General features: G+C 40.8%; 1 non-coding gene across 1 annotated transcript; it reads right to left on the reverse strand.

Annotated features, from left to right (window-relative positions):
- Positions 1-5,928: 5,928 nt before the first annotated feature.
- Positions 5,929-6,092, reverse strand: LOC147372333 (U1 spliceosomal RNA). Its single transcript, XR_015164998.1, has one exon. It is a non-coding gene; the product is annotated as a U1 spliceosomal RNA (small nuclear RNA).
- Positions 6,093-23,188: the final 17,096 nt, after the last annotated feature.

Below are 23,188 nucleotides of genomic sequence, written 5' to 3' on the forward strand. Positions count from 1 at the left end.
GAACCTGACTTGAGATTGATACAGTAGCAAAAATTAAGATTCTATACCCTAGCTGTCTAAGTTCAGTGGCAACGTCTTTGTTTGCCAGCTATTTGAATTTGGGCAAATTGATTATCTTTCTGATACTCTTTGTACATAAAATAGTACTTTCCTTGCTGGGTTGTAGTAAAGATTAAAAGGGCTCCCTGGTGCCTTAGATGGTAAATAATTCGCCTGCAATGCAGGAGACATGGGTTTGATCCCTGGGTTGGGAAGATCCCCTGGAGTAGGAAATGGCAACCCATTCCTGTATTTTTGCCTGGGAAATCCCATGGACAGAGGAGCCTGGTGGGCTGCAGTCCATGGGGTTGCAAAGAGTTGGACATGACTGAATGACTAAGCATGCACAAAGGTTAGAAAGATATATTAGTATTTCACGTATAGCACTTAGTTCAGGTTTTGACACATAGTAAAAGCTCAATTTGTATTTATTTTTGTTAGGAACAGGATCTTTATTTGCTATTGGCTAGAATAAACAATTGGATATGCCAACTGGAGTTCCAAGAACCTCATTAGAGAGAAAGAACTACTGAAGCCCGAGGTGGATGACAGTGGCCAGGTATGTCAATGCTGCAGGTCTATGAAGGGAGAAAGGGGATGAAGGAGGATTGGCGCAAAGATGGCCTGAGAAAGGAGCTCTGGCTAGGAGCAGTGTGGGGAGAGAGTAGCCTCCCTGAGAACCCTGCTGCATGGCATCTGGGGAGCAGATGTGGTCATCAACCAGCCCCTCTCCTCAGGAGGTTCTCTCTTGACTGCCTGCCACTCCTGGGAGCTTTGTGCTGGGAGGGCTCCCTCCCTCTTCATGTCCCCAAGACACTTAGCAACCAAGGCAGACAGGCTGCAACAGGGGTACAGCCAGCCGTATTTCTTTCTGACCACTTTTTATCATCTTCCTGGTGGAAGCCAATAGCAATCATTTTTTGCCTGTTTTAATTTAATAATATTATAATTATTGTTATTGTTGTCATTTCCCTTCTAACTGTTTTTTCTTCCTCCATTTGGACCCTTGTTCATCTATTCTCAGCACGGACCTAGAGCTTTCCTTATGACATGTCAGAATAACGGTGTCCTTTAATCAAAACACTCAAATAGCATCCATTTCACTCTGAAAACTCCTCAAGTTGGCCTAAGCCTGGCTCTGTTTGACCTCTCATTACCCTAGGACCTGTGGTCTTCCTCCTTTACCCCTACCCTCACAGCTCCAGCCTCCTTCACTTCTGCCCTATTCCTTGGTCAAGCCAGGCAAACACTGAGCTGGGGACCACTGCTTCTTCCTCCATCTGAAATGCAGATTTACTCTCTCACTTCCCTCTGAACCTTTCTGAAATGCCACCTTTCAGGGAAGCCTCCCCAGATGACCTGGTCTAAAATCTTAACTTCGCTGTCTCCTGAAAATCCTTTCCAGCTTCTCCATAGCACTTACAACCATCAAACATACAGTATCTTTTCACTTATTTTGTGTATTGTCTATTTTTCCTACTAGAATGTAAGCTCTATAGGGGCAGGGATTGGGGGTCTATTTTGTCCACTGCTGTGATTTTTGTTGAGCAAACGAATACATTTTGTGAAAAGCATCAGAAGCAAAGGAGGTATAATAAAAACCTGGGTCTTTTCTGGCAAATGGAAAAAGCACAGAATTTAGAGTCAGTCAGTGAGGCTAGTCTGGGTCTAGTTTCATCCCTTAACTAATTGTCAGACTTTGAAAAAGTCACTTATCCTTTATGAGCACCAGTTTCCACATCTGCAGGTTGGTGATAACAATATATATCTCCCTAATTATGAAAGCTAATGACTATAGGAGAACAGACAGCACAAGTGTTTTTCTTGTTGTTTCCATGGCCTGAAAGACAGTGGAAGTGTAGTGGCTGGCATGTTAAGGCATGTGTGCACAATCAGTCACTCAGTCAAGTCTGACTCTTTGAGATCCCCTGGACTATAGCCCATGAGGCTCCTTTGTGCATGGGATTTCCCAGGCAAGAATACTGGAATGGGTTTCTATTTTCTACTCCAGGGGATCCTCCTGACCCAGGGATCAAATGTGCATCTTCTGCATTGCAGGTGGATTCTTTGCCACTGAGCTACCAGGGAAGTACATGCTAAGGCATGGAAGTCATTTACAGTTCCTCCAGTGACATGTAGGGCTTCTTTGGTGGCTCAAATGGTCAAGAATCTGCTTACAATGCAAGAAACCTGGGTTCAATTCCGGCATTGGGAAGATCCCCTGGAGAAGGGAATGGCAACCCACTCCAGTATTCTTGCCTGGAGAATCCCATGGACAGAGGAGCCTGGCAGACTACCAGTCCATGGGGTCACATAAAGTCGGACACAACTGAGCAACTAACACTTTCACTTTCTGGTGACATGTGACATTTTGGGTTGGCTATTATTAATCAAAGGCTGGGTCTTTGTTCCAGCCCTATGCTCTTTCACTCTCCCCCTAAGCAAGGATATGGGCCTCAGTTTATTTATTTGTAAAAAGAGGTGATGAAACTTACCCCACCTAGCTTGGAGTTTGGAGGAATGAGGATCAATCAAAAGAAATAATTTGTGAAATCCCTTTGAAAACAGGAAACATCTATACGGACACAAATGATTCACCACGGTTGGTGACAAGGTTTCGTGTGTCCGATTCTAGAATTCCCAGCTGGAGTGAAAAAGGAACCTGAGAAGAGGAATCTTTACTAATAACATTTCCATATCTTCATCTCTGCCAACACAACACCATGTCCAACTCAACCATACAACAAACTCTCCTTTGGTGTTCGCTGGTTGTTTGAAAAGCATAGACTTCATCTGACGTTTGTATTTGTATTTTTTTCAACATTTAGAAAATCTGTTAGACCTGACCTAATTTGAGGGGGCCTATGTATTCATGGCTGGGCTACTCTTTGATAGTCTTAAGTGGAATATATTATGAAGGAAGAGTCAGGATCGAGGAAATCTTGCTTGAAGTAATGCTATCTTGAGTTAGGTTTTCACATTAGTCAGTGAATTCACACATAGTTATAAAAAAGAATGGACTTTTCCACTCCTTTATTTAAAAGCTATACAGTTTTATGGCTCTAATTAACTTCTGGATGCTTATACCTTTGTTTGTAAAAAGGCTATCCCTCTTGCCATCACAGCTTGCTGTCCCAAATGGACATAAACAGGGCACAGTCATGTATACATGAAAAAAGATGACCTACATACATGATGTTACAGTAGGGTATTAAAACCACAATTTCAGCCATTTCTCCCAATTAAGGCTAACTCATCTGTGATTTCAGCCTCCCATTGGAAATAAAAGTCTGACGGTAATTGGAGCACAGAGCTATTCACCACTGTACTTCAATCTGGAAATAATTGTCTTTGTTCAATTAAGAATCTGCATTTTCATGCCAGTCTTCACAGATTATCTTGAATGGAAAAAAAGCAACCTGAAGTCCTCATCTTCTTTTTGGGTTTAACATTTTTTCTCCTAGCATACTGAGAATGATATCATACAATGATTTTCTAGATGGATTTAATATAACAAAAACCTCCTAGGGAATTCATATATAGTTTTTTAAAAATTTCAAGAACTCTGAGAGACGATTCTCTAGAGTTGGGCTCAAAAAGGTATTAATTTGTCTGAAAAGTGAAAAAGTGAAAGTGAAGTTGCTCAGTCATGTCCTACTCTTTGCAACCCCATGGACTGTAGCCTGCTAGGTTCCTCTGTCCATGAGATTTCCCAGGCAAGAATATTGGAATGGGTCGCCATTTCATTCTCCAGGGCATCTTCCCAAGCCAGGGATCTAACTCAGGTCTCCCGCATTGCAGGCAGACTCTACCATCTGAGCCATCAGGGAATCCCTAATTTGTCTGAGGCCTTCAGTTAATTTGTCATATTATAATAATCAGATTTCCTATGAAATAAAATCTGACTGCTGTCTATCTTTTTTTTCATTTATGGAACCACCCACTCTCTTAGGTGCTTTAAAAATACAGACGAATATATAACTCATAAAAAAACTTTGAGAATCCTTAATTCTATTATCCCCATTTAATAGATAAGAACAATAAAGGTCAGAGAGTTTATGTGATTCCCCCTACTCCCCCCACCAACAATGTCACTCAGTAACTTATTGGTAAAACCAAGAGTCAACTGCAGGTCTGGCTGGCTTTAAAACCTCTAGCACTTATTTCTTATTAAGTTAATACAGCTAAAGGAAAATAGTCAGAAGCATTCCTGTTAAAAATAATAAGCTTCATATACAAGCAACTCCTGCAGCTCAATTCCAGAAAAATAAATGACCCAATCAAAAAATGGGCCAAAGAACTAGACATTTCTCCAAAGAAGACATACAGATGGCTAACAAACACATGAAAAGATGCTCAACATCACTCATTATCAGAGAAATGCAAATCAAAACCACAATGAGGTACCATTTCATGCCAGTCAGAATGGCTGCTATCCAAGTCTACAAGCAATAAATGCTGGAGAGGGTGTGGAGAAAAGGGAACCCTCTTACACTGTTGGTGGGAATGCAAACTAGTACAGCCACTATGGAGAACAGTGTGGAGATTCCTTAAAAAACTGGAAATAGAACTGCCATATGACCCAGCAATCCCACTGCTGGGCATACACACCGAGGAAACCAGAATTGAAAGAGACACGTGTACCCCAATGTTCATCGCAGCACTGTTTATAATAGCCAGGACATGGAAGCAACCTAGATGTCTATCAGCAGACGAATGGATAAGAAAGCTGTGGTACATATACACAATGGAGTATTACTCAGCCATTAAAAAGAATACATTTGAATCAGTTCTAATGAGGTGGATGAAACTGGAGCCTATTATACAGAGTGAAGTAAGCCAGAAAGAAAAACACCAATACAGTATACTAACGCATATGTATGGAATTTAGAAAGATGGTAACGATAACCCTGTATGCGAGACAGCAAAAGAGACACAGATGTATAGAACAGTCTTTTGGACTCTGTGGGAGAGGGCGAGGGTGGGATGATTTGGGAGATGGCATTGAAACATGTATAATATCATATAAGAAACGAATGGCCAGTCCAGGTTTGATGCAGGATACAGGATGCTTGGGGCTGGTGCACTGGGATGACCCAGAGGGATGGTATGGGGTAAAGGATTGGGAACATGTGTACACCCGTGGTGGATTCATGTTGATGTATGGCAAAACCAATACAATATTGTAATTAGCCTCTAATTAAAATAAATAAATTTAAATTAAAAAAATAATAAGCTTCTATCTGCCTTGCAATGCAAAGGACACTGATTCCATCCCTGGTTCGGGAAGGTCCAATATGCCAGGGAGCTATTAAATCCATGTGCCACAACTACTGGCCCAGTGCACCAGAGCCAGTGAGACACAACCGCTGAGCCTACGAGCTGCAGCTATTGAAGCCTGTGGGCCTAGAGCCCATGCTCCGCAGCAAAAGAAGCCACTGCAGAGGCCTGCACACTGCAACTAGAGAAGCTCACATACAGCAACAAAGACCCGCCACAGCCAAATAAATAGACAAACAAGTCTTTTTAAAAATGATAAGATTCTGATAGCTAGAACTATCACCAACACAGCAACACAGCAGATGTCTTTGCTATACATCATCCTGCTCCAATAATTTCGAAAGCACCTATATCCAGCCGTTCTGGATGAAAATAAAAGACCCACAATTATGAAACCATTTTAGCACAATGACAACTTTAAAAATAATGTGAGCTACTATCCATATCATGACCTAATTTAATCCTTTCTCCAAGATGGATTTCTTTACAAACTAGACATGTCTTTTCTGTTTTTGGATCCCTTCAACCAAACATACTTATTAAATGAGAAAATGAGTGAATCGTCCTTCCTCCTTCTCTCTATCTCCCTCTCTCTCATTTTTTTTTTAAACAGGGAAAGCACGAACTCAATCCCCAACTACCACAAATTATGCAGTTGAGTTTTCCACCTTTGGGGACATCGCAGGGTGTAGCACCTCCAGAGTGCAATGAATAAGCTTTGTCCTGGGAAAACAACCTTTGTAATCATGGTATCTTTCCTGCCAGGTAAGTACTGAATCACTCTCTTGATAATTCCAAGAGGCGGGCAGGATATATGGAATCCATATATTATGGATATATTGTGTGCGTGTGTTTAACATATACAAACAAGTCAAAAACCCCTGTGTAAGTGTAAGATGTAGAGCTCTGGCCAAACCTTTCATTATCCCCTTTGGAAACATTATACAGGTATTGTAAATCTCCACCTTTGAAGCAAAGTAATTCCTTTTCTTTAATAATACTCTGGTAAATGTACCCAGGAGTGTTACCCATTCTTCTCTGTCTTTGACCATGCCGTTTCATAATGATGAGGAGAAGAAAAGACTTATTTAAGCACCTGGATGGAAAGTGATAGCCAACCCAACTTTTCTTTTTGAAAATATAGCATTAGTATTTGAGTATGTGTACGTCAAACGGGACTGATATGCATGGAGGGTGGAGGCCATCACTTGTACATTTCATGCTGAATCTGGTTCTGACTTTGGACTGTTTGGGGCTGTGGGTTGGTGGGAGGGATGTAGCATGTTCTGTGTTTATCAGTCTGCTCCATAGGCTATGGCAGGTGTGGAGATTACTTTCCAATAACGCCTGGAAGCAATATTCCTCCACCTTCACAGGAACTTGCCATCTGGCTCTGAGGGCCAGGGATAATTCAGTTTCTAAATAAGCTCAGCTTTAGGTCCTCCAGAGCAAAAACTGATAAATGAGTGAGATTACCCTGTTTTATGGCAGTGTCAATAACACACCAGCATTGGCCCCTCAGATGCCTTCAGAAAAGAAAGTGAAGCTTTTATTGAATTAACCTATCTCAAATCAAAGCACATTACTTAAGGGCTTAGGGGAGGGAGTTGCCAAACTTTATACATATACATAGAAAATACATTTGCATAGTATGTAGATCTTTTGTATGCAATCCTTGGTCTCATCAAGTGAAATGCCAGAGTCAATTTTGGCCTTGTACACTCTAAAATGAATAATTTTACCCATTAAAATTTTCTTCCCAGAAAAAATGGCTAAAGCTGAAAATTTACTAAGCTGCCTAGATAATAAACTCTTTGGCTGGAGAAAACATAGGTGTACCCATCAAGTGAAGAGAAGATATAAAACTGTGACATAAACAATTTAGACCAAAAGACAAACCTTGGAGAAAAAGAGATCTTTTCCTTTCTGCTCTAATTATCTGAACCAGCTGTCAAAAGTGATCAAATTGATCAGATAATACCTTAAATCTCCATTTGGATTTGTCCCTGTGGCCATTACCATTTTGGAATGGTTGTTTTGTATAAACAGCATCAGGTTGAAGAAAATTATGATTTGATGAGAAGAATTGGAGATGCTTGGAATGCATAGCATCCAGCATGGCCCTATTTCCCAGGGTCCCCTGAGATTATGTGTAGCAATGACAAGATGACATAATTAAATTAAGTGGCATGGCAAAAAGTAAGAAAGTAAGCCCACAGGGCTCCCTTGGGACAATAACAATGCAAACAGTTTTTTAATATGTCTTATTAAAAAGAGGTTCAATAAACTGGAATTATCTCAGCTTGGGAAAATAAAATACAGTTCTCTTGGGAAAACAGAATTTTCTTCTCTGGAGGAAGCATGGTGAGAAGAAACCTTCTTTGGGAGAGTAAAGAGTATGTGAAGTGAAAAGTCGCTCAGTCGTGTCCGACTCTTTGCGACTCCATGGACTATACAGTCCATGGAATTCTCCAGGCCAGAATACTAGAGTGTGTAGCAGTTCCCTTCTCCAGGGGATCTTCCCAACCCAGGGATGGAACCCAGGTCTCTCCCGTATTGCAGATGGATTCTTTACTAGCTGAGTTACCAGGGAAGCCCAAGAATACTGGAGTGGGTAGGCTATCCCTTTTCCAGCGGATCTTCCCAACTCAGGAATCAAACCGGGGATTCTTTACCAGCTGAGTTACCAGGGAAGCCCAAAAGAGTATGTATCTCTCTGAAATTAATATATATATATACATATATATATACATATATACATACACATATATACATACATACAGTATTTGATACATGGAAAATGAAGTAGAAATGGTCGACATATTTTGGGAGTGCTTTTCCCTATGGAAGTCTCTTTTCTATCACTCTCTTTCCTGGCAGGCAAAACTAAGTGACCATGGATGCACCATATCTTGCCCTCTGATTGGATCAGCATGGACACCTGCATTGGTGTCAGGAAGTCTATTGGTGTCAGGAAGCCAATCAAATTCTCGCTCTTGAGAGAATGACCCACACACCAAGTTGCAACACGGTCAGTTCTGACCAAAACTAGATGCAAACCAAATTGAATAAGGAAGAGAAGTGATGAGTGAGATAGAAATAAGAGGAAGAAACCTCCAAAGAGAAATGAATGAGGCAGATACCATGGATGTGGCCCAGTCCCCAAAGCCTTCCCAGTGAAGCTCAGCTGAATCTAATTTCCTTTTTAAAGAAATATGTAAGGGTGCTTCTTATAGTATTATAATAATCCTCACTTCCCCCACTTTTCTTTTTAGTTAATTTCGACAGGCTTTTACTAATTTACAGCTAATGAATCCCTGAATAAGACAAAGAACAAGTATCTAAAGATAATAGCCTTGGAGTATGAAAACTATAGGAAATTGGGAATAAGGAAGGAGGGGATTTAATATTTATTTAAATGTATTCTATGTACCAGACATTCTGTTAGGTGTGTACTATTTTCATCTTTTTAGCAACTACATGTCTCCAGGACATTTTTATTTTAATCATACTGAAAAGGAAATGAGTTTCAGAGAGCTTAATAAACTTGCCTAAAGTCTCACAGAGTCAGGATTTAAACTCAGTACTGCCTGGCTTCAGAGGGTCTTCCCTTACATTGCCACCAGACTTGGGAATAATGCAAATATTGTTACCAGGTGACATCAAGGCTCTTGAAGACAATGATGATATAGGCAGCCATAAAATGATGGTTAATCTTATGTGTCAACTTGGAGGTGTTCTTGGATAAGAATAGCATTTATGTTGGTGAAGTTTAAGTAAGCAGATTTCCCTCCATCATGTGGGTGTACCTCATTCAATCAGTTGAAGGCCTGAATAGAACAAAAAGATCAACTTCCTGGGACAAGAAGGAATTTTCCTTCAGATGGTCTATGGAGTTTATCTGTACCATTAGTTCTCCTGGGTCTGGAGCCTGCTGGCTAACACTGACGACTTAGACGTGCCGTTCTCCGTAATTATATATATATATACGCATTCCATGGGATTGCAGAGAGTCGGACACAACTGAGAAACTAACACACACACACACACACATACACACATAAAATTGATTCTGTTTCTGTGGAGAAACCTAACATGCCATAGAAAAAAATTGGATCAGAAAACCAACATTATGGAGAGTGATGAAAGCAAGATGGCCAAATAAGATGTCCTCTCTTATACCACCTCTTAACAACAATAATTTGGCATCCATCCATGGACAAAGGGGGCTTCCCACGTGGTGCTCATGGTAGAACCCACCTACCAATGCAGGAGATGTAAGAAACATGGGTTTGATCCCAGGGTCCAAAAGATCCCTTGGAGAAGGAAATGCAAACCCACTCCAAGATTCTTGCCTGGAAGACTCTAGAAACAGAGGAGCCTGGCAGGCTGTAGTCTGTGGGGTCACAAAGAGTCAGACACGACTGTGTAACTGAGCATGCATGTATAAACGAAAGTATCTTTGTGGGAGCTTTGTAGTCCAGGTATGAGACAGTGAAGCCCTGGTAAAGTCTAAGACCGAGGAGAACCATTCTGAAGCTAGGTGCCAGGCGGCTGATTCACCAACCACGATCCTGGTGACAGATCTGTAAACAGCTCCGTATTCCTGAAGACTCGGCCACAGTCCATTTATCTTGGTCCTGTCACCACTTACCCAGGAACCCTGGAGGACTCACACTCATCTGTGCATTGTGTAATAAGCACACAGAACTTGGTCCCAGTTGTAGTCTTGAAGTGGGCCATGAACCCCTCTTAGCTGTGGTCCCAGAGCCTCTGGAGGCGAGCCCACCAATTTCAGTCAGACTGTAGATTCTGAAAGGTCCCCCACAATGGAACTTTGGACCATCCCAGCCACAGTCTGTAAACTGTCCTGGTCACACAGGGGCCTGATAAAACACACACCTGTCTATAGCGTGCCCTGCCCCCCCACCCCCACCCCACTGATCCTGAAAAGGCCCTGTACTTAGCTCCAATCTCTCCAGCCACAGTCAGGGAGCAGTCCAGCCCACCTAGGGAACTAGTAGGAGACTCAGAATCAGGTCTGCAGACCTCAATCTTGGTTGTGTAATCTGAAACAGGTCTGTGGGTTGGTTCTAACTCTCTTCAACCACAGTCCAGGGCCAGCCCTGCCCACCTAGGGATGTGTTCAGTGGCTAGGCAGGAGGCTTCCCAGGGACCTGGTAGGAGCCACACCTGGGTGTGCAGCTGGCAATAAGCCCACTGCCTGAGGACCCAACCAGGGGCTCTGAAATGAACCCTTGTCCCTGTGTCATCTTACTGAACAAGGTACTGGAATCTGATGCTACATCTATCCAGTGACTTTATTGCTTATACTACATCTTTCAGTTATAAAATTTCCTTTTGAATTTTATGCTTTCTATTTTTGGCTGGTTTTTCTGTCCTTTAGAGTATGAGGATAATAGCTTATTTTAAATGGTTGTCCAATAATTCTAAAATCTCTGTTATCAGAGTCAGTTTCCATTGTCTCTTAACTATGAGTCATATTTTCCTGTTCCTTTAAATGTCAAATAATTTTGAGTTGTATCCTGGAGACTGTGAATGATACATTGTCTAGACTCTTGATAGTGTTATATTCCTCTGAGGAGTATTGATTTTTGTTTGTTTTTTTCAGTTAACTTCGCTGAACTCAGCTATAAAATTATTTCTCCCTGCAGTAGGAAACAGATGAAATTTTAATTCAGTCCTTTGAGCTTTGAATGAATTGTTAGGAGTTTGTATCTACATTATGCATGTATAGTTTAGAGATCAGCCAGAGACTTGATCAAAAGTTTATACACAGACTATGACTCTGTCTCTCTATTACCTTTGGCCAGGGACTCTCCTCTTTTCCTATAATTGCTTTGAAATCTGTCTTCTAATTCTTCAAGCCGGTAATATTGAGGGTTGCTATAAAAACAGGAAACTCACTCAGTGCCACTTTCTTTTTCCTAGTGTCAATCCACCCACAGATTCTGCCCATTTTGGTAATCCCTTCAGGTAATTACTTCTTATTTCTAGACTTTTTTTTGTTATGTTCAAGAAGGTCTGTCATATAGAAGTTACTCAGCTGTGACCAAAAGTGGCAGGTTAGCTAGAACATTTGAGACAAATATTTGCAAATAACCTTGCACAAGCCCCATGGGAAGTATTCCTCTAGCTTTTTAGGAACAAATATTAAGAAGGTTTAGTGTTCAGGGACTAATTTTAAATGATGCCAACTTTAGGCATTACATGCTAATGTCACATTTCTAGTAAGTCGTGAAACAGGTAATCAGACACAGATGTTTTAAACTGGAATTTCCTTAAGTTCCAAATATCAAATTTCTAGTTTAGTAAGTAGCACATAACAAATATGTAAACTGTACAGTATGTGAGAATGTAATGCATGCTATAAAAAAGCAAAATCATAATAGGGGAATTGGGAGGGCAAGATAGGGAAAGAGAATATGGTCATTTAAATAGGACAGTTGGGGAAATAGGATATTCATTGAAAAGGTAGCATCCAAGCAGATTCTTGAGGGAAGTAGGCAATTAACCTTGCAGACATCTGGGGAATAGGTTCCAGGAAGAGGGAACAGTATCATATACAACACGGACTAAGTGCTGCATATTTAATTCTTCTAATCATCCAAGGAAGAGATTTTATTACCTCTGTTTCAAAGATGTGGGAACAGGTCCAGGGAGGTTAGACAATTTGTCTATGGTCATACTGTTGGTGAGCAACAAAACCAAGTTCTTTCAATCAGTTGTTGAAAGGCCTAGTCCCCACCCTTAAGGTGCATGTAGTGTAACACAGATTAGGCAAACAGATGTTTCAAAATAACATAGGAGAGCCTCCCTGGTGGCTTAGTGGTAAAGAATCCGCCTGCAATGGAGGAGAATAAGGTTCGATCCCTGGGTCAGGAAGATACCCAGGAGAAGGAAATGGCAACCCACTCCAGTATTCTTGCCTGGAGAATCCCATGGGTAGAAGAGCCTGGCAGGCTATAATCCATGCGGTGGCGAAGAGTTGGACACCACTAAGTGTTTGAGTGTGTATGCAAAAAAAAGGGGGATTTTAACAGAGGTCTACAAGGACATGGAGGTGAAGGCTTTTTGCATAATTCACACTGAAAGTTGACTAAACAAAGGAACACCAGAAAATTCATCATCTACTACATCTGGTGGAGTTAGTAATATTTCTGTTTGCTTGTGTAAACCCTGGAGTGAGTCATCTTGCAGTTCTTGATAACCCTGTTCAAAGTTGGTTTGGATCTGAATTCAGGTCATCTTTCTGCAAGAGAGAAAGGAAGGAAGAAAGGAAAGAAGGAATGGAGGAGGAGGTGAGGGGGGTGGAAAAAGAAAGGAATGGAGAAATGAAGGAAGAAGCAAAGGAAGGAAGAAGAGAAGAAGGTAAGAAGGAAGAAGAAAGTGTCCAGAAAAAATTCTTGATAGAATTTCACCTTCCTCTGAGTAGGTGTACCTTCCTTATATCAAAACATCACAATGTACACCTCAAATACTTACAATGTTTACTTGTTAACCACACCTTATAAAACAGAAAGCAAAGAAATAAAGAGGCACCCCTGAAAAAAAGTTTTGGCCACTAGACCATGTCCCCAGGTGAACTGGTAAATACTGTCAATACTGAGATTGACCAAGATCCCAAACTGAAACTGTATACCTGAAGTAGCATGCACACATCTCTAGAAACACTTATTTAACTGCTCCAAGATTCACACTCTTTATTTGTAAAACAAACAAAAAAAAGGATCATATTATTTCCTCTTTCATAGGACTGTCATGGGTGTTAAACAGGATAACACAATGCTTATCATATGTTAAGTGCTCAATTCGTTATAACGGTTTCTATTTCCATTCCAACCTGTTTCTTGAACTTTATTTAATCTCAAGAAGTGCTTTCTGGTTATTGATTTTACATTTCATTTCCTGGTTTATGTAAAATATTTGGAAACTAAGTCATATAGGATAAGTAGTGAGAAAAGCACAGCAATTTGGAGGAAAAAAATAACTTGGATGTGACCCTGCTTCTGTCAGTTATTAGCTATAGGAACTTCTAGAAGTTACTGATGACTCAAGCATGGAATCAAGATTGCCAGGAAAAATATCAATCTCAGATATGCAGATGATAACCACTCTATGGTAGAAAGTGAAGGAGAACTAAAGAGCCTCTTAATGAGGGTGAAAAAGGAGAGTGAAATAGCTGGCTTAAACTCAACATTCAAAATACTAAGATCATAGTATCCAGTCCCATCACTTCATGACAAATAGATGGGGGAAAAGTGGAAACAGTGACAGATTTTATTTTCTTGGCTCCAAAATCACTGCAGGCAGTGACTGCAGCCATGAAATTAAAAGATACTTGCTCCTTGGAAGAAAAGCCATGCCAAATCTAGACAGCATATTCAAAAGCAGAGACATCACTTTGCCAACAAAGGTCTGTCTAGTCAAAGCTATGGTTTTTCTAGTAGTCGTGTATGGATGTGAGAGTTGGACCATGAAGAAGGCTGAGTGCTGAAGAATTGATGTTTTTGAATTGTGGTGCTGGAGAAGACTCTTGGGAGTCCCTTGGACAGCAAGGAGATCAAACCAGTCAATCCTAAAGGAAATCAACCCTGAATATTTATTGGAAGGACTGATGCTAAAGCTGAAGCTCCAATACTTTGGCCACCTGACGCAAAGAGCTAACTCAATGGAAAAGACCCTGATGCTGGGAAAGATTGAAGGAAGGAGGAGAAGGAGATCACAGAGGATGAGATGGTTGGACGGCATCACTGACTCAATGGACATGAGTTTGAGCAAACTCAGGGAGATAGTGAAGGGCAGGGAAGCCTGGTGTGCTGCATGCTCCATCTATTTGACAGGGTCACAAAGAGCTGGGCACTTTGTGATTGAACAACAACAGAAGTTACTGAACCTATTTCCTCACTGGAGAGATTTTTTAAGAGAGCAATTTTTAATTATTAGCAATAAATAGCTATAATTTATTGATGCTTACTCTGGGCCAGTAATTGTTCTAAATATCTATAATGTTATGAAATCCTTATAAGGTAGATATTATGTAGTAATATTAGGAGTATCAAAAGAGGATGATGATGACTGAAAAGCTTCTGGTATTCTTGAAAATTTGTAGCCTCCTTTGGGAGTATTTTCTCATCTCCCTGGTCACTTCACTTTAGAATGACCCAAAGCTCAGACCTGTGTCCTACTTTTATCAGTTCCACCTCCCATGGAATCTCATCCAACCCCCAACTTTAAATACCATCTTTCAACTGATCACTTGCCAATTTGTGTTTTCCAGCCTCAGCATCTCCCTTGAGCCCTAACTGCTTATATGCTAGTGTTTAGTCTGTATTTCGGAGAAGGCGATGGCGCCCCACTCCAGTACTCTTGCCTGGGAAATCCCATGGACGGAGGAGCCTGGTAGGCTGCAGTCCATGGGGTCGCTAAGAGTCAGGCATGACTAAGCGACTTCACTTTTACTTTTCACTTTCCTGCATTGGAGAAGGAAATGGCAGCCCACTCCAGTGTTCTTGCCTGGAGAATCCCAGGGACGGGGGAGCCTGGTGGGCTGCCGTCTGTGGGGCCGTACAGAGTCGGACACGACTGAAGTGACTTAGCAGCAGCAGCAGCAGTCTGTATTTTCAAACTTAACATGTCCAAAATGGAAGTTTTTCCCTAAAACCCATTCCATCCACGGTATTCTCTATCACATTTATTGGCAATTCCATTTTCCTATTTGTAAGCCAAAATTCTTGTAGTCATCTTGACCCTCTCCAACATACTGCAGCCAATTTTCTGTGTGCATGGTTTGTGCCCCTTCAGAAAACATCTAGTATCGAATAACTTATCATTTCCACTGCTACTACCTTGGTCTGGACCTCCATCGTCTTTTGCTTGGTTATTGCCAGTGCCTCCTAATTGGGCTCCCTGCTTTGGCCTTAATATTCTCCCCACCAATTCCCCACCCTCACACTCCTGCTGGAATCTATCCTCAACCCTGAAGCAAAGGTGATCCTGATAGAAAATAAGTCAGATCATGTCACTCCTTTGTTTAAGCCCTTTTTCTCATGGGTTTCCATGCCTCTCAGAGAAAAGCTGAAAATTTTCACAATGGCTTTCAGGGTCCTATGCTAGTCCTCATGCCTCTTCTCTCATCTGCATCACTGTGATCTTAGCTGCTTTTTCTCCTTTCTTGCTCATGTCTTACCTTCCTTGAGGTGCCTAGAATGCCCTGGGCACACTGCCACGAGGGCTGGGTGTTTGCTTGTCCCTCTGCCCTGAATGTCCTTTCATAGCCTCAGTTTCTCTCTTCCATCCTTCATGTTTCTGTGCAAATGTTTCCTTGACAGTTAAACCTGCCCAGCAAGACCAGCTATATAATCTTTGGACTCAGTGCAAAACAAAAATTCAGAGACCTCTTATTCAGAAAATATTAATAGATGTTCTAAGAAGTCCAGCAGCAGTAACTTTATTTAACTCAAAGCTAGCCAAACTTATTTAAGCACAGTTTTTTTCTCTATATATAACTTTATATATACATTTGCAGTTTTTGCATCTGCAAAATGCCTGGCGGAAATTAGAAGATCTCTTTCAATTCCAAAATTTCATAAATCCATTCTTGTATCAATATTAATAATCTATAAAATCACATAATTACATTTTATCACATATAAATTATATAAATGTATCACATATACTGTATGTGATAAAATGTGATTTATGCAATATAATTAAATGTATAATATATATTTATAATATATAATAACATATTTGTAAAATATATAATATGTATTTATATTTTATCAAGGTATGAACTTTTAATCATTTTCCTTTAGCTTTATAGGAAGTTTGTCAAGCAAATATGGAAAATGGGAATATGCCCTTTGCGTGATTTCTCCAAATATGTTTGAAAAATTATATAACAAACTTGGACAGTATATCTTTTAAATTTTTATGTTAGCATTCTTCTAGTTTTATTTTCCTTAAGATAGTTGCAAGATTCTAGTGTTTTGGCAGGAAATGTGACTTTCATTCTTTGGATCTAAACCCTTAAGACTGAATTATGGTAATGAATAACTTCAGAGATGACAGTCTCTATACGTGTAAAGGTGGGAGATTTCTTCTGAAACAGAAGAGGAGGGTGTCAAATGAACTGAGAACTGTCTTTTTCTGACCATAACTGAGGATGAGGGGAGATCCATGTGCACTCGCTTCCATAGGGTATTTCTTTACTTTCTTGCTGAGAGGATGCTTAGCCATATATATATATAATTATTCAGATTATTGATTGATTCATGTGTGCTAAGTTGCTTTAGTCTTGCCTGACTCTGTGCCTATGGACTATAGCCTACCAGGCTCCTCTGTCTATGGAATTTCTGAGGCAAGAAGACTGGAGTGGGTTGCCATTTCCTTCTCCAGTGGATCTTCCTGAACCAGGGATTGACCTGCATCCCTTATGTCTCCTGCATTGGCAGGCAGGTTTTTTACCACTAGCTCCACCTGGTAAGCCCATATAGACAGGTATATTTAGAATATATAGGTATTATAATATATATATTATATATATAACATATAATACAGATAGGCATATATAATATAGATAGGTATATATCATAATTATTGGAGAAGGGCATGGCAACCCTCTCCAGTGTTCTTGCCTGGAGAATCCCATGGACAGAGGAATCTGGTGGGCTCCAGTCCATGGGGTTGCAAAGAGTCGGACACGACTGAGCAACTAACACATATCATAATTGAATTATATATATAATACAATTATACATATAGATAGGTAGATATGTGCTATCTCCGTGTTGCTCAGGGTAAAAGATCAGGCTTCTTTTTTAAATTACCATGCATTTACTTATGTTTTTGAAAAACATAATTAAAAAATACTAGAATAAAGGAATCTAAAATAACAAAGCCATACATAGTACAAAGTCAGAAACATGAGATTCAATAAGCATAAAATCCCTCTGTCAAATTTCTATAAAAATTTCTCAGTGCCTATCCTCGGTTCCTGTATTTGTATCACCTCAGACCAGAACAAATATTTTGCGGGGATTGGCCTCAGCCCATGTACTACGTATCGAGCAACACAGATCTGGATCTCTTACTTTTGCCACTAATTTGGGTGCTTAGTCACTCAGTCATGTCCGACTCTTTGTGAACCCATGGACGCCTTTGTCTGTGGAATTCTCCAGGCAAGAATAATGGAGTGGGTCGCCATGCTCTCCTCCAGGGGATCTTCCCAATCCAGGGATCAAACCCGGGCCTCCTGTATTGCAAGCGGATTCTTTTATCATCTGAGCCACCAGAGAAGCCCTTTACCACTAATTTAGTATATAGCAAATACTACCATTTAGTGCGATTTATCTTTTTATTTCCTTGAGAGCAACAGAGATCTATTTGTGACCTCGAAGTACGTTGGGGAAAACACTGTACACAGTAGGTGCTCAATGAATGTGTCCTGATGTGCACATACCTGATAGACTGTAAATGAGAGATAGGTAAGTAGGTAGATAGAGCTTAAAAAAAAAAAAAAACCAAAACAGCATTTTTATCTCCTTTATACCCATTTCTGGCCAAAGCCAACAAAGAAACAAAAAAGTCTCTTTAGAAAATTTCCAAAATAAATAAAAGCTATTTGAGGGCAAAAAGTTTATGATATACAGAAAACCAAAACATAATAGTTTTAGAAAGCTTTTAAATCTTTTTAAGGGAAAGTTGTACTTATCCATTAACAAACCTGTATGTAGCTGTCTTGCTTTAAGAGGTCTCTTGAGACAGAGATTTCAAAACTCCTCATAGGTATCCCAGTTGTGCATAATGTTACTTCAAAGCAACAGTGTATGTCATTTTCATAAGAAAGAAAATTAATTTCTTGTATCATTTAATCTTTCTTGATAGAAAATTCAACTCTAAAATTCACAAAAGGAGAAGGGTGTTGTGCTAGTCACAGAGTCATCTCTGACTCTGAGATGCCATGGACTGCAGCCCACCAGGCTAATCTGTCCATGAAATTCTCCAGGCAAGAATACTGGAGTGGCTTGCTGTGCCCTTCTCCAGGGGATCTTCCTGACCCAGAAGTGAGATGCCTAACTAATCTGCTTTTAAGAGTTACATGTTTTTCTTCATTTGCCTTTACAGCTCAAATGGCAAAAGGTTGTTATAAATTGAATACATTTTCATGCAGGCTGCTAGCCATTTTGTAGGTATTAAAGAGCAGAAGGATCTTTAATCTGCAGTTCACTCCTAGCAAGAAAGAATTCTTTAGGTGGATTCATCTCAATGTATGGCAAAACCACTACAATATTGTAATTAGCCTCCAATTAAAATAAATAAATTTATAAAAAAACTAAATAAATACTATATGGTTAACTTCTTTTGTACAAACTAAGTTACGCTAGCAAAAAGATGGGTGGTGAAGTGAACCCTTGCCATCCTTGTCTAGAAAGCGGGATTTCTTGGGAGTGAAAATCATACTGCCCTGTAACCAACAAGTGGGCTGGTGACTACTGAGTTCTACAAGAGGACAAGGAAGGGCAGGTATGTCATAGAATCCCAGATATTGAATTTGGAGATGTGCTCCATTTAATCAGCTCTTCATAGCTGTCTCACGTTTCCTCTACTTCCTCCACCTTCAGCTTCAGGATAAGTTGATCCACTGCCTACATTTGGACTGAAGCTCATTGTTCCATACAAAATATTTATTGGGATCACAAACCAAAAAACTGATTAGTTGGGAAATATAAAGATTTGAAAGTACTTTTACAGTAATAAAGAACAAAACTACAATAAAATAGAAACAGATTAGAATGACTCAAGTGCATCTGAATGCTCATGTTAAAAATGGCAAAGATTCATTTAAGTTTATAAAGGAGGTCCATATCAAACCCATTGAAATGGGTGAAGAACAGGTAGTTAGTTCATCCATGAGAAAACACAAATAGGAAACACATAATTTAAAACATTTTTAAATCTTTGCTAGTGATGAAATAAATAGTAAAAATATGTTTAGAAATGTTGAATTATATTAAAGTTAGACTCATTGGAAAAGCCCCTGATGCTAAGAAGAATTGAAGGCAAAAGGAGATGAGAGTGGCAGAGGATGAGATGGTTGGATAGTATCACTGACTCAAGGGACATGAATTTGTTAAACCCTGAGAGATAGTGAAGGACAAGGAGGCTTGGCATACTGCAGTCCATGGGGTTGCAAAGAGTCAGACTGAACAATGGCCAGTCCAGGTTCGATGAAGGATACTGGATGCTTGGGGCTGGTGCACTGGGAAGATCCAGAGGGAGGGTATGGGGAGGGAGGAGGGAGGAGGGTTCAGGATGGGGAACACAGGTATACCTGTGGCGGATTCATTTCAATATTTGGCAAAACTAATACAATATTGTAAAGTTAAAAAAAAAAAGATTTTAGAAACAAGCATTCATTAAAAATTAACATTGATACAAATTATATATTTGAATGGAAACTAGAAAATTCACACACATTTGATATCATTCTGAGTTGGTAATTCACAAATCATAAGCCACACATAAAACTATAAAGAGAAACAAAAAATGCAGAAAAATACAAAAAAATATCCATAACCATTTAGGCCTAAAAAAAACCACAAAGGAATTTATTCTAAAGCTGTAACTCAACAGACTCAAAAATCTATAAGCACAGAAGATACTTTTTGTAACTAACAGAAACTTACTAAACAACAAAGGAAGATTAAGTAACTAATAAAAATACTATTTTACAAAGCTACATAGACGCCTAAAAGAATAGTGATTACAGAATGTAAAATGAACACCAAAAAAATGCAAAACAACTCCAGCCATTTAAAAACTGTGTACATGTGATGAATTGCACAATTAAAAATATGCAAGTGGTTTTCAAGTGATAGGGTAAGATTCCCCCCTCCCCCTTTTTTTTTTTTGCAAATTCCTTTGCTAGGACTTTGTACAGTCTATGTATTTTTTCACTTAAAAATTTTTTGTGAGGGAGAAAGGAGGAAAGGATGAATATCTGGAGAAGATACTTCTCCCCCTTCACCTTACAGTCAGTTTCTGCCGACACTCAATTTTCTGCAGCGCTGTCAGCTCCCTTTCGGAGGAGTTGATGTGTAGGGCTTAATCCTGTCTGCGGGCTGCCTCTCTATTCAAGACGGTATGCAAATACTTCCAAACCAGAGCATTTTAGACCTATTCACGGCTCAAGACAACACACTTTTCATTAGCATTTGAAGTGCGAGGGCTGAAAAAGGGGAATGGACAACTTTTTTTTTTTTCTTTTTCTTTTTTTTTTCTTCTTTTGGCTCGAAGCTTTGGGGAGACTTGAAAATGTACGTTTTTCATCCCTTTGCAACACATCAGCATTGGCGCTAAACTTCAGAGAGACGCATTGACTGCCCTCAAGGGAACGCATTCAGGGGGATTTTTATACATACACAGAGGGCCATCGCCTGAAATAAATCACAGAATGGAGGTGGCAGAGATGAAGAGAGAGGGGTTCAGTGGGCTAAGCTACGCGTCCAGAGGCATGAATTTAAATCACGATTTATTTTCTTCTCACTCTGCTCTTGCGTGAACCTCAGTTTCTTAATCTCCAGCAATGAGGAGGGGGTGCTGGTGGGAGAAAAAGCCTCAGATTTAAGATGCAGCTCAGGACTCTCAGAAAACAGCCCTCCAGAGGGACTGTCTTGCAGCCCAGTGGTTAGAATCTGATGCTCTGAAATCTAGGTCACAAGTTCAATCCCCTTCTGGGTCAGTTAGCTTTTCTCTGTTCCACAGCCACAGACTAAAGGCCTGAGCCCCTTATTCAGGCCGAATGTCTAACAAAATGTGTGCCCTGGTCACTGCACAAAACAGCCCAACCAAAGCCTAGCAAATCTATCCTCCACTGTGGGGACCTGTTAGGAAGCAAGCCATTACTGGGGCCTCAAAGGCAGGAGAATCTCTGCAAGAACACAGTGGAGCACGGGGTGGTGAGGAGTAGGTGCTGGAGGCAGCCAGACTCTGGGGGTGGGAGGAACCTCAGCCCTGCAATTTACTGTGTGGCTCTGGGTATGTTATTTAACTTTCCTGAGCCCCAGCTGTAGACAGGTAGCTCCTCCATAGGACTGTATCAATGACTGAATGTGTTAATGGACCTTAAGAAACTAACACTGTGCCTGGTGTGTACTGAACAGTTTTTTCTCAGAAGCCCTCTTCGAGCCATCCAGGAGAATTTTTTGCCTTCTCTAACTACAGGATTCTACATGTCAAAGATAAATGGCCCAGACCCAAAGCCTCTTAGAGTGGATCTGAGACAGGAGGAAAGGAGGCAGAGCACAACCATTTAGAGTGATAGAGCCTAAAGGAAATGAGTCCTGAATATTCATTGGAAGACTGATGCTGAAGCTGAAACTCCAATACTTTGGCCACCTGATGTGAAGAACTGACTCATTTGAAATGACCCTGATGCTGGGAAAGATTGAGGGTGGGAGAAGAAGGGGACGACAGAGGATGAGATACTTGGATGGCATCACTGGCTCAATGGACATGAGTTTGAGTAAACTCCGGGAGTTGGTGATGGACAGGGAGGCCTGGCATGCTGCAGTCCATGGGGTTGCAAAGAGTCAGACATGATTGAGGGACTGAACTGAACTGGTAGCCTTTGAAGGGGCTTCCCTGGTGTCTCAGACAGTAAGTAATCTGTCTGCAATGCGGGAGACATGGGTTTAATCCCTGGGTTGGGAAACATGGCAACCCACTCCAGTATTCTTACCTGGAGAATCCCATGGACAGAGGAGCCTAGTAGGCTACAGTGCATGGGGTCGCAAAGAGTCAGACACGACTGAGTGGACTAAGCACAGCACGTGCATACATACATACATAGCCTTTGAGCCAGTGAAGTTGCTTAGTCGTGTCTGACTCTTTGTGACCCCATGAACTGTAGCCTGCCAGGCTCCTCCATCTATGGGATTTTCCAGGCAAGAATACTGGAGTGGGTTGCCATTTCCTTCTCCCATAGCCCTTGAGGACATGACAAAAACTAGTTAGAACCTAGACCCAAGCAGGCAGAAAATTCAACTTTTCATAGACCTCGAGCCTCATTATATGCTTATTGTAATACATTAGCCTATGCTAATGACATACCCACAGGTATCAGGACAGTTCCCACCATAAAAGGCCAGAGAGTGGGCCATGACCCAATTCCTGGAAATCCCCATCACTTTCCCAAAATAGTTGGTATAATCCCCCCACTTATTAGCCTAAAAGACTACCCAGCCCATAAAAACTAGCCACCCCATACTTCAGGGCTGCTCTCATTTTCTGAGATGAACCCATGCCCTGGGGCCACTCTCACCTTCTGAGATGGACTGAATTCTGCCTATGGAATGTGTTTCTCAATAAACCTGCTCTCCCTTTATTATCACTCACTCTTGTGTTCTTTCCTGCTCAAAGCTAAGAACCCTTACTTAGCTGAGTCAGACACGTCTCAGGAACTTGCCTGAGACCTTGAACATGACCATCCTCTTGTGCCCCATCTTCCTGCCACATCTTTACAAAGGAAGAGGAAGAAGTTGGTCTTCCTCTCCTTCCCACTTTTCCTTTGATTGTAAAAATGCAGCCTACTTAGGTCTTGGGGTAGAGCCTTTTGACTGCCCACTTGTATCCTTCGAAAGCGTCCTTTGTTAATAAATCTCTTGCATGCATGCTCAGTTGCTAAGGCATATCCAACTCTTTGTGACTCCGTGGACTGTAGCCCTCCAGGCTCCTCTGTCCATGAGATTCTCCAGGCAAGAATATTGGGGTGGGTTGCCATTTCCTCCTCCAGGGGATCTTCCTGGCCCAGGGATTAAACATGTGAAGTTTCCTCTGTCTCCTC

This window comes from Bos grunniens, chromosome 5 (genome assembly GCF_055505025.1).
Source record: "Bos grunniens cultivar Pamir isolate PY7600 chromosome 5, Bosgru_T2T1.0, whole genome shotgun sequence".
NCBI lineage: Eukaryota > Metazoa > Chordata > Mammalia > Artiodactyla > Bovidae > Bos > Bos grunniens.